This window comes from Urocitellus parryii, chromosome 6 (assembly GCF_045843805.1).
Source record: "Urocitellus parryii isolate mUroPar1 chromosome 6, mUroPar1.hap1, whole genome shotgun sequence".
Classification (NCBI taxonomy): Eukaryota; Metazoa; Chordata; class Mammalia; order Rodentia; family Sciuridae; genus Urocitellus; species Urocitellus parryii.
In genome coordinates, this window is record NC_135536.1 from 115910042 (window position 1) to 115921814 (window position 11773).

The window sequence follows — 11773 nt, forward strand, 5'->3', positions numbered from 1 at the left end:
TGCTTTTCTTGTGGTGGTGTATACCTGTAATCCCAGTGATGTGGAAAGCTGAGGTAGGAGGATCACAAGTTTGAGACCAGCCGTAGCAAATTAGGAGGCCCTAAGCAACTTAATGAGACCCTGTCTCAAACAAAATAAAAATAAAAAGGGCCAGGAATGTAGCTCAATAATAAAAGCATCCATCCGTGGTTTCTCTCTCCAGTTAAAAAAACAAAAACAAAACTGTAGGTGATATCCACTTATTTTTACTTATTTGCAAGAATTGGAAAGGAAAGGAAAAGACAAAAAGACCCAGATTCTCTGAGCCAGTGTATCATCTAAACTCAGGGAGTCGCCAGAGACCTTCAATGGTTTCATAGAAGGAATTGTGACCTTTGAAACTGAAGCTAATGGGTTTTTTTGAGGAGGGGCATGGAAATATTAGTAGTTCATCCTGTTATTTCGCTCTGGAACATTAGGTAAGAAACAAGGGAAGAAAAGAGGATAGACAGGGCAGGAAATATTGAAAGACATTTCTGTGAATTAAAAGACACCATAGGGACTGGGGGTGTAGCTCAGCGGCAGAGCGCTTGCCTAGTATGTGTGAGGCACTGGGTTCGATCCTCAGCACCACATAAAAATAAACAAAGGCATTCTATCCATCTACAACTACAAAAAAAAAAAAAAAAAAAAAGAGAGAGAGAGAGACACCATGGGCTGGGATTGTAGCTAAGTGGTAGAGCACTTGCCTAGCATACATGAGGCACTTGGTTCAATCCTCAGTACCACATAAAAATAAATGAAGGTGGGTCTGGGAATATAGTCCAGTTGGTAGAGTGCTTGCCTTGCATGCACAAGTCCCTGGGTTCAATCCCCAACAATGCCCCCCCCCCAAAAAAAAGGAAAAGGAAATAAGGTGTTTTGTCCATTTACAACTAAACATTTTTTTTTTTTAGGGGCTGGGATTGTGGCTCAGCGATAGAGCGCTCCACTAGCACAGGCCGGACCCAGGTTCGATCCTCAGCACCACATAAAAATAAAGGCATTGTGTTGTGTCCATCTACACCTATTTAGAAAAATATTTCTAAATTTAAAAATATTTAAAATTTTTTTTAAAAGACACCAATTTTAAAGTATACATTTTCTAAAAGTATAGTTAAAATTATAGCTATACCTTAAATTAGATTAGTTTAAATCAATCAGGTAATGATGTAGCCAAATGCTACTTAAGTAGATGCTTTGATAGTTGAAAGAGGAAAAGGAAGAAGAAACTGCAAAGGGAAAGGTCCAAGTGGGGTGAGAATTCTGCAAGCTTTCAAGCAGGCTGATTCCCCAGGAAGGTGGAGATACTGAAAATGTAAAAAGAGATGAGGGAGATTGATAAAGGCGGACCCAACCTCCCCTATAATTTACCTAAAATCATGGAGATATCAAATATTTGACTGTTTTGGAAACCTGTAATCTTCATTTTATCTTGTTCAAACCCATTTCCCCTGCATCATCCATACATCAAAATGTTAAAAGATTTATTGAGCAGTAAAAAGTAGTTCACAAGGTTAGGGTTCAGTGGTAGAGTGCTTTCTTAGCATATATGAGGCTCTGGCTTCAGTCCCTTGTACCATAAAAAATACACTCACAAAACACACACACATAAAAACACAATAGTTCACTGTTGGGTGTGATGCACTCCTGTGATCCCAGCTACTTAGGAGACTGAGAAAGAAAGATCACAAATTTGATGCCAGCCTCAGAAGTTTAGTGAGGCTCTTATCTCAAAAATTAAAAGGGCTCAGGATGTAGCTCAGTGGCAAAGTACCTCTGAGTCCAGTCCTCAGTGCCAGTAGTGCGGGGGAAAGGCAATACGAGTTACAAGCAAAATAACTTAAAAAAAATTTTTTTTAGTTGTTGATATATCTTTATTTTATTTATTTATATGCAGTGCTGGGAATTGAACCCAGTGCCTCACACTTGCCAGGCAAGTGCACTACCACTGAGCCATAGCCACAGCCCCGCAAAATAACTTTTTTGAGGATTTTAAATAAGGCATGCATTATACAGAACACCGAGCTTTCTCTCAGAGGCAGAAGTAAAGATGCTTATAGTCAGAAATATGAAAGACATCATTTTCTATGCTTTTATTAGTGCATTATAGTTATACATGATAGTTGGGTTCATTTTAACATAATCATGTATGCATGAAATTTAATAGGCTCCATTTCAGTCCTCCATGCCTCTATTTTTAATTGGTGCTTTATAGATATACATAAAGGTGGAATTCACTGTGGTACATTTATACATGCACATGTATAATTTTGCCAAGTTTATTTCTTCCCTCCTCCCTCCCCATCAGTCTCCTTCTTTCCTCCATTCTTATTTCAAATTCCCCATCCCCCCCCCCGCCTTTCTTTACTCTAGCTTCTGCATATGACAAAACATTTGACAATTTGACCTTGATTTTCTGGATCAGGTCTATTTTACTTAGCATGATGTTCTCCATTTCCATCCATTTACTGGCAAATGCCATAATTTCTTTTTTTTTTTTTTTGGTACTGGAGATTGAACCCAGGGGCACTCAACCACTGAGCCACATCCACAGCCCCTTTTTATATTTTATTTAGAGACAGAATCTCGATGAGTTGCTTAGGGTCATGCTTCTAAGGCTGGCTTTGCCCTCGAGATCCTCCTGCCTCAGCCTCTGGAGACGCTGGGATTACAGGCTTGTGCCATGGAGTCTGGCTCATTTTTCTTTATGGTTGAGTAAAAATCCATAGTGTGTGTATACTATGTTTTCTTAATCTGTATGAATGGACTGAAGGGCACCCAGACTAGTTCTGTATCTTGGCTCTTGAGAATTACAGCACTATAAATATTGATGTGGCTGGGTCACTATTGTACGCTGATTTAAAAAATTAAGAACCGTGATACATGCTATACATGGTGATGCCCTGCTGTAATCTGTGGCTACAGAGGCTGAGCAGTAGAGCCGCAAGACTGCATGCTTGAGGCTAGCCTTAGCAACTTAGCAGGACCCTCAGCAACTTAGTGAGGCCCTCTCTCAAAATAAAAAGGATTGAGAATGAAGCTCAGTGGTAAAGGGCTCCTGGGTTCAATCCTCAGTCCAAGAAAAAAAAAAAAGAAAAAACCCATGACACATGCAACAACATAAGTGAATCTCACAGACATTATATTGGGCAAAGGAAGATAGGTACAGATAATATTGCATCACGTGAAGTTAGAGAAAAAAGCAAAATGAATCAATGGTGATAGAAGGAAGAACAGTAAAAACCTTTGGGAGGTTGGTAATGATGTTATACGGGCTTATACATATGTAAAATTCATGAAACTATAAATGAGCTCACCAAGATCATAGGATATAAAATCGCTACCCAAAAAATCAGTTTTTTTTTTTTTGCAGTGCTGGGAATTTAACTAGGGCCCTCAACTGTATTTCTAAAATGAACATTCCAAAAATGAAATTAAGACAATTTTATTTAGAATAGCAATAAAATGCTTTGATGTAAATTTAACAAAACAAGTATGTACTTGAATAGTTCAGTGGTAGAGCACTCCTGAGTTCAATCCCCAATAAGGGGTCAGAGGAACACACCTATAAACTAGCTACTCAGGAGGGTGAGGCAGGGGTATTGCAAATTTGGGGCCAGTCTGAGAAACTTTGTGATACATATCTCAAAATAAAAAATAAAAAGAAGGGACTAGGGATATAGCTCAGTGCTTCCCTAGCATGTTTTAGGCCCTGAGTTTGATCAGCAGTGCCACAAATATATAAATATTTTAAAAATTTGAAGGATTTACAATTCCTAATTTCAACACTTATCACAAAGCTACAGTAATTAAAACAATGTTGTGGGGTGGAGGACACTCAGTGGTATAACACTTGCCTAGCATGTGTGAGGCCCTGAGTTTGATGCCCAATACCTCCCCACACACAAAAAAGCTGAAGTTTAGGGCTGGGGTTGTGGCTCAGTGGTAGAGTGCTCGCCTAGCATGCACAAGGCACTGGATCCTCAGCACCACATAAATGTAAAATAAAGATATTGTGTCCACCTAAAACTAAAAATAAATATTTAAAAAAAGCTGAAGTTTAAACATACAGATTAGAATTTAAACAACAGAATAGAATTGACACCCTCAAATAAGCCCATATCTAAAGAAAATTTACTCAAAATGAGTCATTTAAATATAAGTAAAACTATAAAACTCTTAGAAGAAAATACAGATGTAAAATTTTGTGACCAGAGTTAAACAAGTTTCTTAGATATGATTCCACAAGTGACATAAGAATAAAGTGGACTCCATCAACATTGTGCTGCAAACAGTACTACCACGAAAGTAAAAAGGCAATCTATATAATTGCAGAGAAAATTTAAATGAATCCTGAATACACTAAAAGATGCTCAACCTCATAAATACTGTGTTGCCATTTTTCGTCTATCTGACAAATGCTAAAATTTTTTATAATCTTAGAGTGAAAATAGAATTTGTACCACCTCTGAGGAGGAGAATTTGGCAGTAAAAATTGAAATGTTTAGGGCTGGGGATATGGCTCAGTGGTAGAGCACATGCCTTACACATGTGAGGCACTGGGTTCAATCCTCAGCACCACATAAAAATAAAGATATTGTGTCCAACTACAACTAAAAATATTTTTTTAAAAAAATATATAAATTAAAATGTTTAAAATGTATTAAATCTTCTTGATACAGTAATTTAATTTCTAGGATTTTAATTCCACAAATATGCTCATACATGATTTAATATGTAGTCATTTGCAGACTGTTATTCTGTAAATAGCTTAAATGTCTATCATAGGAGACTGAAAAATAATTGTTTATTCAGTCAATGGAATACTATTAAGCTGTTAAAAACAATAAAGATTTTAAATCTTGATAAAGGATAGTGTTCAAAATAAAAAATTTGAAGGTGTGGGCTGGGGTTGTGGCTTAGTGGTAGAGCACTTGTCTGTTCTGTGTGAGGTATTGGATTTGATCCTCAACACCACATAAAAATAAAGGTATTGTGTCCATTTTCAACTAAAAATGTGTGTGTGTGTGTGTGTGTGTGTGTGTATATATATATATATATATATATATAAAATTGAAGGTGAGCTGTCCTTGATGGTGTACTCATGTAATCCCAGCAACTCAGGAGGTTGTGGAAGGATGATTGAAGTTTAAGGTCATCTTCAGCAATTTAGCAAGACCTTGTCTCAAAATAATAAATAAAAAGGGCTGCATATGTAGCTCAGCAGTAGAGAACCCTTGGGTTCATTCCCAGTACCTAGTGCATACTACTAGGTTAAATACAACTAGGTGAGACTAGGCCACATCGATATTCACAGCAGCTCAATTCACAATAGCTAAGCTATGGAATCAACCTAGGTGCCCTTCAGTAGATGAATGGATAAAGAAAATATGGTATATATACACAAAGGAATATTACTTATCCATAAAGAAAAATGAAATTATGGCATTTGCTGGTAAATGGATGGAAAGAGACTATCATGCTAAGTGAAATAAGCCAACCCCCCCTCAAAACGAGCAACCAAATGTTCTGTTATGTGGATGCTGACCCACGATGGGGGGGGCGGTGTAGGTTCACCAGATTGGAGAATGGGGGGAAGGGAGAGAGGATGGGAATGGGAAAGACCGTAGAATGAATTGAAAACAATTTTCCTGTGTTCATATATGAATACATGACTAGTATAACTCCACATCATGTACAACCACAAGAATGAGAAGTTGTAATCTATGTATGTATGATATGTAAAAATACATTCTACTATCATGTATAACTAAAAAGAACGAATAAAAAATACCACTAGGTGAAAAAAGAATGATATACATTGTAGACTTACATAAAAAATTTATACATATACATATACATACACATACACAAAGTAATTATACATATATATGCATGTACATATATAAATTTTAAAAGTAAAAATCGAATATATAATTTTAAAGATGAAAATGAATTATATGCATATAAACAATTATACGTGTATGCATGTAAACATACATGTATATTATAAAAATCTTAATTAAAAGCCAGGCCTATGATTCCAATGACTCAGGAAGCTGAAACAGGAGGATCACAAATTTGAGGCCAGCCTCAGTAACTTAGTGAGGCTCTAAGCTACTTAGTGAGAACTTGTCTCAAAATAAAAAATAATAGAAAGGACTGGGATGTGGCTTAACTGCTTCATGACCCTGGGTTTAAACCCCAATAACTGCCCCCCCCCACAATTTTTCAATTAAAAGAAAGAGGAAATGGTAAAAAGAAATCAAGCTTATTGTCTTACCTCCAGACTCTTCCCTCCATTTTATATTGCATGCCACTAAGTTAAATTCCTAAAATGCCAGCCTTCATAAGTTAAAGTGCAAAATTCTGACTCAGTAGATTATGGGTGGGTTCTGAGTTTCTGTGCTTATAATAGTTTCGAGGTGATGCATCTTTTGCAAGTCCATGGATTTCAATTTGTGTAGGAAGAAACCAGAATGTGCAGCCTTTGACCTCACATGACATTTATGTTGTTTTATACAGTGTGACTGTTTTGCCTACTTATCTGCATCTTAAATTCCAAGAGATCTTCCGGCACCTCTTGAATGACTGGGTATTTTTTCCTTCTTGTGACTTTTTCCTACTGCTTCCTTCAGTTTAAAGTTTCCTAGTTTCACTTTGTACTGTGGTAGACTCATCTTTTAATCTTTACTTGTTCTTAATAAGTCTTCAGTGAAGATCCATTACCTATTGTTGCATGTATATCTTAATCAACGATGGGGTTAGAAAACCTTTCTCAATATGTGTCCCTCAATAAGAGTTTAGAGATATTGGATGAAGGTGTAGCTCAGTCATAGAGCATGTTTAAGCCCCCAGATTCAATGCCCTTCACTGCAAAGATAAATAAATAAAACCATGTGAATGAAGTCTTGGTGATAAAGTCAGGGACCCAGAGATTCCGGGTCATATGTTTATTGATCATTAAATAAAATTTTGCCATGATTTTAGGATTTATGGCTAGTCATGTTATGTTCTTTTAACAACGAAGTTTTGGTTGAGCTGAACCTCATAATACATATGTAATATTTAAGGCTTCATTTTTTAAGAGCAGTTTTAGGTTCACAGGAAAATTAAGAAAAAGGTATGGAGAGTTTCTATATTCCTGCCCAACCCTTCCCATCCACTCCCATATTTTTTATGCATGGATAGGATATTTTGGCTGTATATAATGATGCCTACCTACATCATATTACTAAAATTATATGGAATTGTATTATCTCATAAAACAAAGTGGTTAGGTGTAGGGTGTCTATAGCCTGGCTTTGACTCTGTTATATGCTGTTCTTTCAGCTCTGTTCTCTTCAGTTTGTTGAATTCATTCTCAGGTGTCTTCCCCTTTGGTCACATTATGGCTGCCCGTAGCACTGATAGTAGTTACATGTAACCTCATTCACTCACAGGTGAGGAGAGAGAGGAAGCCTCTCACCTACTGTGAAATTTCAGTCTTTCCTTCAGTTTGATTGGAAAATTTAGGTTCTCCTTGAATCAAGGACAGTCATCATGAGAATGCTAAGTGCTGCTCATCCCAAATTGGGAATAGGATTACCATATTTGCAAACCTAGTCAAAGCAACTATGTTTAGGGATTAGGTGAGCTTCAAAGAATCATAGATTCGTGAGAGAGAGGGGGACAGTCAAACCAAAAAAGTTTCTTCGGGAAGGAAAATAGAGAAATGAATTTTGAAATTATATCACTGTTTTTTTTTTTAAAGAGAGAGAGAGAGAGAGAGAGAGAGAGAGAGAGAGAGAGAGAGGAGAGAGAATTTTAATATTTATTTTTTAGTTCTCGGCGGACACAACATCTTTGTATGTGGTGCTGAGGATCGAACCGGGCCACACGCATGGCAGGTGAGTGGGCTACCGCTTGAGCCACATCCCCAGCCCATATCACTGGTTTTTTTTTTTCATATTTTTTTAATTGTAGATGGACACAATACCTTAATTTTATTTATTTATTTTTATGTGGTGCTGAGGGTTGAACCCATCACCTCACATGCACTATCACTGAGCCACAACTCCAGCCCCTGAAATTATATCACTATGTGAATTATAATAGTACTATGACTTTTATCATACCTTTGTTTCTTGTTCTCTACATAGCTAGCCTCAGAATGATATAAACACTAATATATTTGATTGTGAAACCTTAATCAATGCCAAGAGTATGAGCTCAGCTGATTCTGGACACAGAGTCTTAATTTATGGAAAAAAGTCTAAATATATTTTTAATGATACTTAATATAAATGTTTGAACTTTTTAAAAAAATATTTATTTTTTAGGTGTAGATGGACACAACACAATGCCTTTATTTTTATGTGGTGCTGGGGATCGAACCTGGGTCCAGCCTGGGCTAGGTGAGAGCTCTACTGCTGAGCCACAATCCCAGCCCCAAGTATGAACTTTTAAAAATATTTATTTTTTAGGTGTAGTTGGACATTATTCAATTTATTTATTTTTATCTGGTGCTGAGGATCAAACCCAAGGCCTCGCACGTGCCAGGCGAGCACTCTACCACTGAGCTACAGCCGCAGCCCCAACAAGTATGATTTAATAACTACATTAATGACCTAATTACCATTACTAATTAACTAATCTTAATGATCTAGTGATACTTAACAGTCAAGCTTAGTGGTCTCAACCATTGAACTCAACAGATCTGTTTCTTTCTGTATTTCCATTAATACAGCCCTACATATCTGAAAACTGACATACTGACGGCTATGTCCAATTGATTCTTTTTTTCTATTTTTTAGTTATAGGTGGAAATATCTTTATTTTATTTTTATGTGGTGCTGAGGATTGAACCTGGTGCATCACGCATGATAGGCAAGTGCTCTACCTCTGAGCCACAACCCCAGCCCCCTAATTGATTCTTAAGACAGGAAGAAATCCTGTTTCTTTGCCTAAACCACAGTAGAGTTTTCTAAATTTTAAAACAATCTAATAAACCCCATCCTCACCCTCCTCTGGCTAGATATTATGCTATCAATGACTTGTTTATTTTTTTAACTGGTTCTTTTTAATTATACATGAAAGAAATCCATTTTGACATAATTATAGAAGCATGAAATATACCTTGTTCTAATTCAATCCCTAGTACCTTTCCTTCCCCACCCCCACCTCCTACTCATTCCCTTCCCTCTAATGATCTTTCTGCCATTTACCCATAATTATTTTTAAAATTAATTTCTTATGGATGGACATATGGTGGGATTCACTGTGTTATATTCATATATGTACAAAGGAAAGTTGTGTCAGACTCATTCCACTGTCTTCCTTTTCCCTTTCCCTTCCATGACCTCTCCCTTCTCTTCCATTCCCCTTTATCTACTCCACTGAACTTATTGTGAGTTAGGTTCCACATATCAGAGAAAACATTTATCAAGGTCTTATTTATATAATAGACTTTATATTAGAGGTATGCAAGTAGAAAGATATTATTAATAATACTGGTACATCTGCTTAAAGATTCATCCAGAGAAGACTTCCTAGGTACTTTAGCTTGGATTTTTTAAAAATATTTTTTTAGTTGTCAGTGGACCTTTATTTTATTTATATGTGGTGCAGTGCCTCACACATGCTAGGCAAGTGTGCTACCACTGAGCTCCACTCCCAGCCCCCAGCCTGGATTTTTTTTTCTGTTGGGGGAGGGTACTGGGGATTGAACCCAGGGACACTTTACCACTGAATTATATCTCTACTCCTTTTTATTTTTTATTTTGAGGTAGGGTCTTGCTAAATTACTGAGGCTGGCCTCAAACTTGCTATCCTCCTGCCTCAGCCTTCCATGTCCCACTGTGCTGGGCTACAGCTTAGATATTGAAAGTCTCCCAAAGACCTGGGTTGAAGGCTTGGTTCCAGTGGAAGGTACTGGAACCTTTAGGAGGTAAAGCCTAGCAGAAGGAAGTTATGTCATTAAGGGAGTGCTCTGAAGAGGATATTGGGACTCTGGTCCTTCCTGTCCATCTCTTTGCTGTCCAGCAGTGGGTGGCAGCTTGGCTTTACCATGTGATCCTTTCCAGGATGTTCTGCCTTGCCACAGGCCCAAAAGCAACAAAGCCAACTAACCATGGATTGCAACCTCTAAAACCATGAGCCAAAATACAGCTGTCCTTTAAAGTGGATTATCTCAGGCATTTATTACAATAACAGAAATCTGACTAATACACTAGGATGGCTAATCAAGATAATTAACTGGGTAGTTGTAATTTTATTGATTGATTGATTGATGGTATTGGAGATACCAGGGGTGTCTCTGAGCTATATGTCAGTGTTAAGGTCTGTAAATAAGTCAAAAATAACACCTGGTATTTTGCCAGAGAAATGTTAGAGTTTGTAAACAAGTCTGGATGGTGCCTGGCAAAATGTCAGAGGGAGTGGTTTGAGAAGTAACAAAAGCGAGCCATTAAGTGTGGAGATTCCTTATTGGTTGATTGATGTATCTAGTTTATGCTAATTAAGATAAGCTGTGCAAAATGTATAAATAGCTCTGTTGCCCTACAATAAATGGCTCCCATTCCTGCTGTATCAATGTACAAGTTATTCGTCACCCCCCGGCTATTTTGCTGCAGCCGGACTCCGGCATGTCAGTCCTTTTTATTTTTGAGATAGGATCTTATTAAGTTGCGGAGGCTGGCTTTGAACTTAAGATCCTTCTACCTCAACCTCCCAAGTCACTAGGATTACAGGCATAACTGAATAATTTTTAACAATACAGAATCCCTGTTTTGACCATACTTAATCAAAATCCTTGGAGATGGAGCCCAAGATATATACCTCTAAGAAACACTACTAATTTTTACATCCACCCCAGCACCAGTTCCTGAGCAATTATTTAGGAACCCCTGGATTGAATTTTCTAAAAGAGAAGTTCAAATATAAAATTTTAATAATTTATTACATTGGATAGGCCATACACTTGAAATTACATGAATGAAAATGTAGTGCCAGCTCTGTTACTGGTCACCGAAAACAGACGAATCGGTTTACTTTGTTGAGCTTCAATTTTTCCTTCTCTAAAATTAGTGGCTTCTAAAGTCCTTCCCTTCCAGATCTAAATTCAGTCAATAATTTCCAATACTTCAGGCTTAAGAGAGATCATGCATATGGAGCACTGTCATCTCAGAAGAAATGTTCAAGCTTCTATAGAGCATGTATGAGTGTTATCATTGTTTTGGTAACTTTGAACAAATCTCTCTGGAAAAACTGGTGACAAAAAATACTATTAACAAAGTCAAACAAGCCATAAACATGTGGACAAAAATATCATGCCTATAATCCCAGAGGCTCAGGACGCTGAAGCAGAAGGATTGTGAGTTCAAAGCCAGTCTCAGCAATGGTGAAGCACTAAGCAACTCAGTGAGACCCTGTCTCTAAATACAACACAAGATAGGGCTGGGGATGTGGCTCATTAGTTGAGTGCCCCTGGGTTCAATCCCTGGCATACCCCCTCCCCCCCAAAAAATCTTTGTGTTACCAATGGTTAATGGATATGCCAGCAACTACTACCTAGTATTATTTGGGCTCTGACTTCAGGACCAAACTTTCTGGCCCTTTTCTGTTTAGTGGGGTGCCATAAATCACATCTACAGCATACTTAGGCCAGGTTTTCAAGATTATGAAGACTCAATTTCATAGCTGTATAGGATGATGAAAGGAATGATTTCTGAGAGATCTGGGAAAACTGACAGTGTTGCCTAATCTTGGAGAC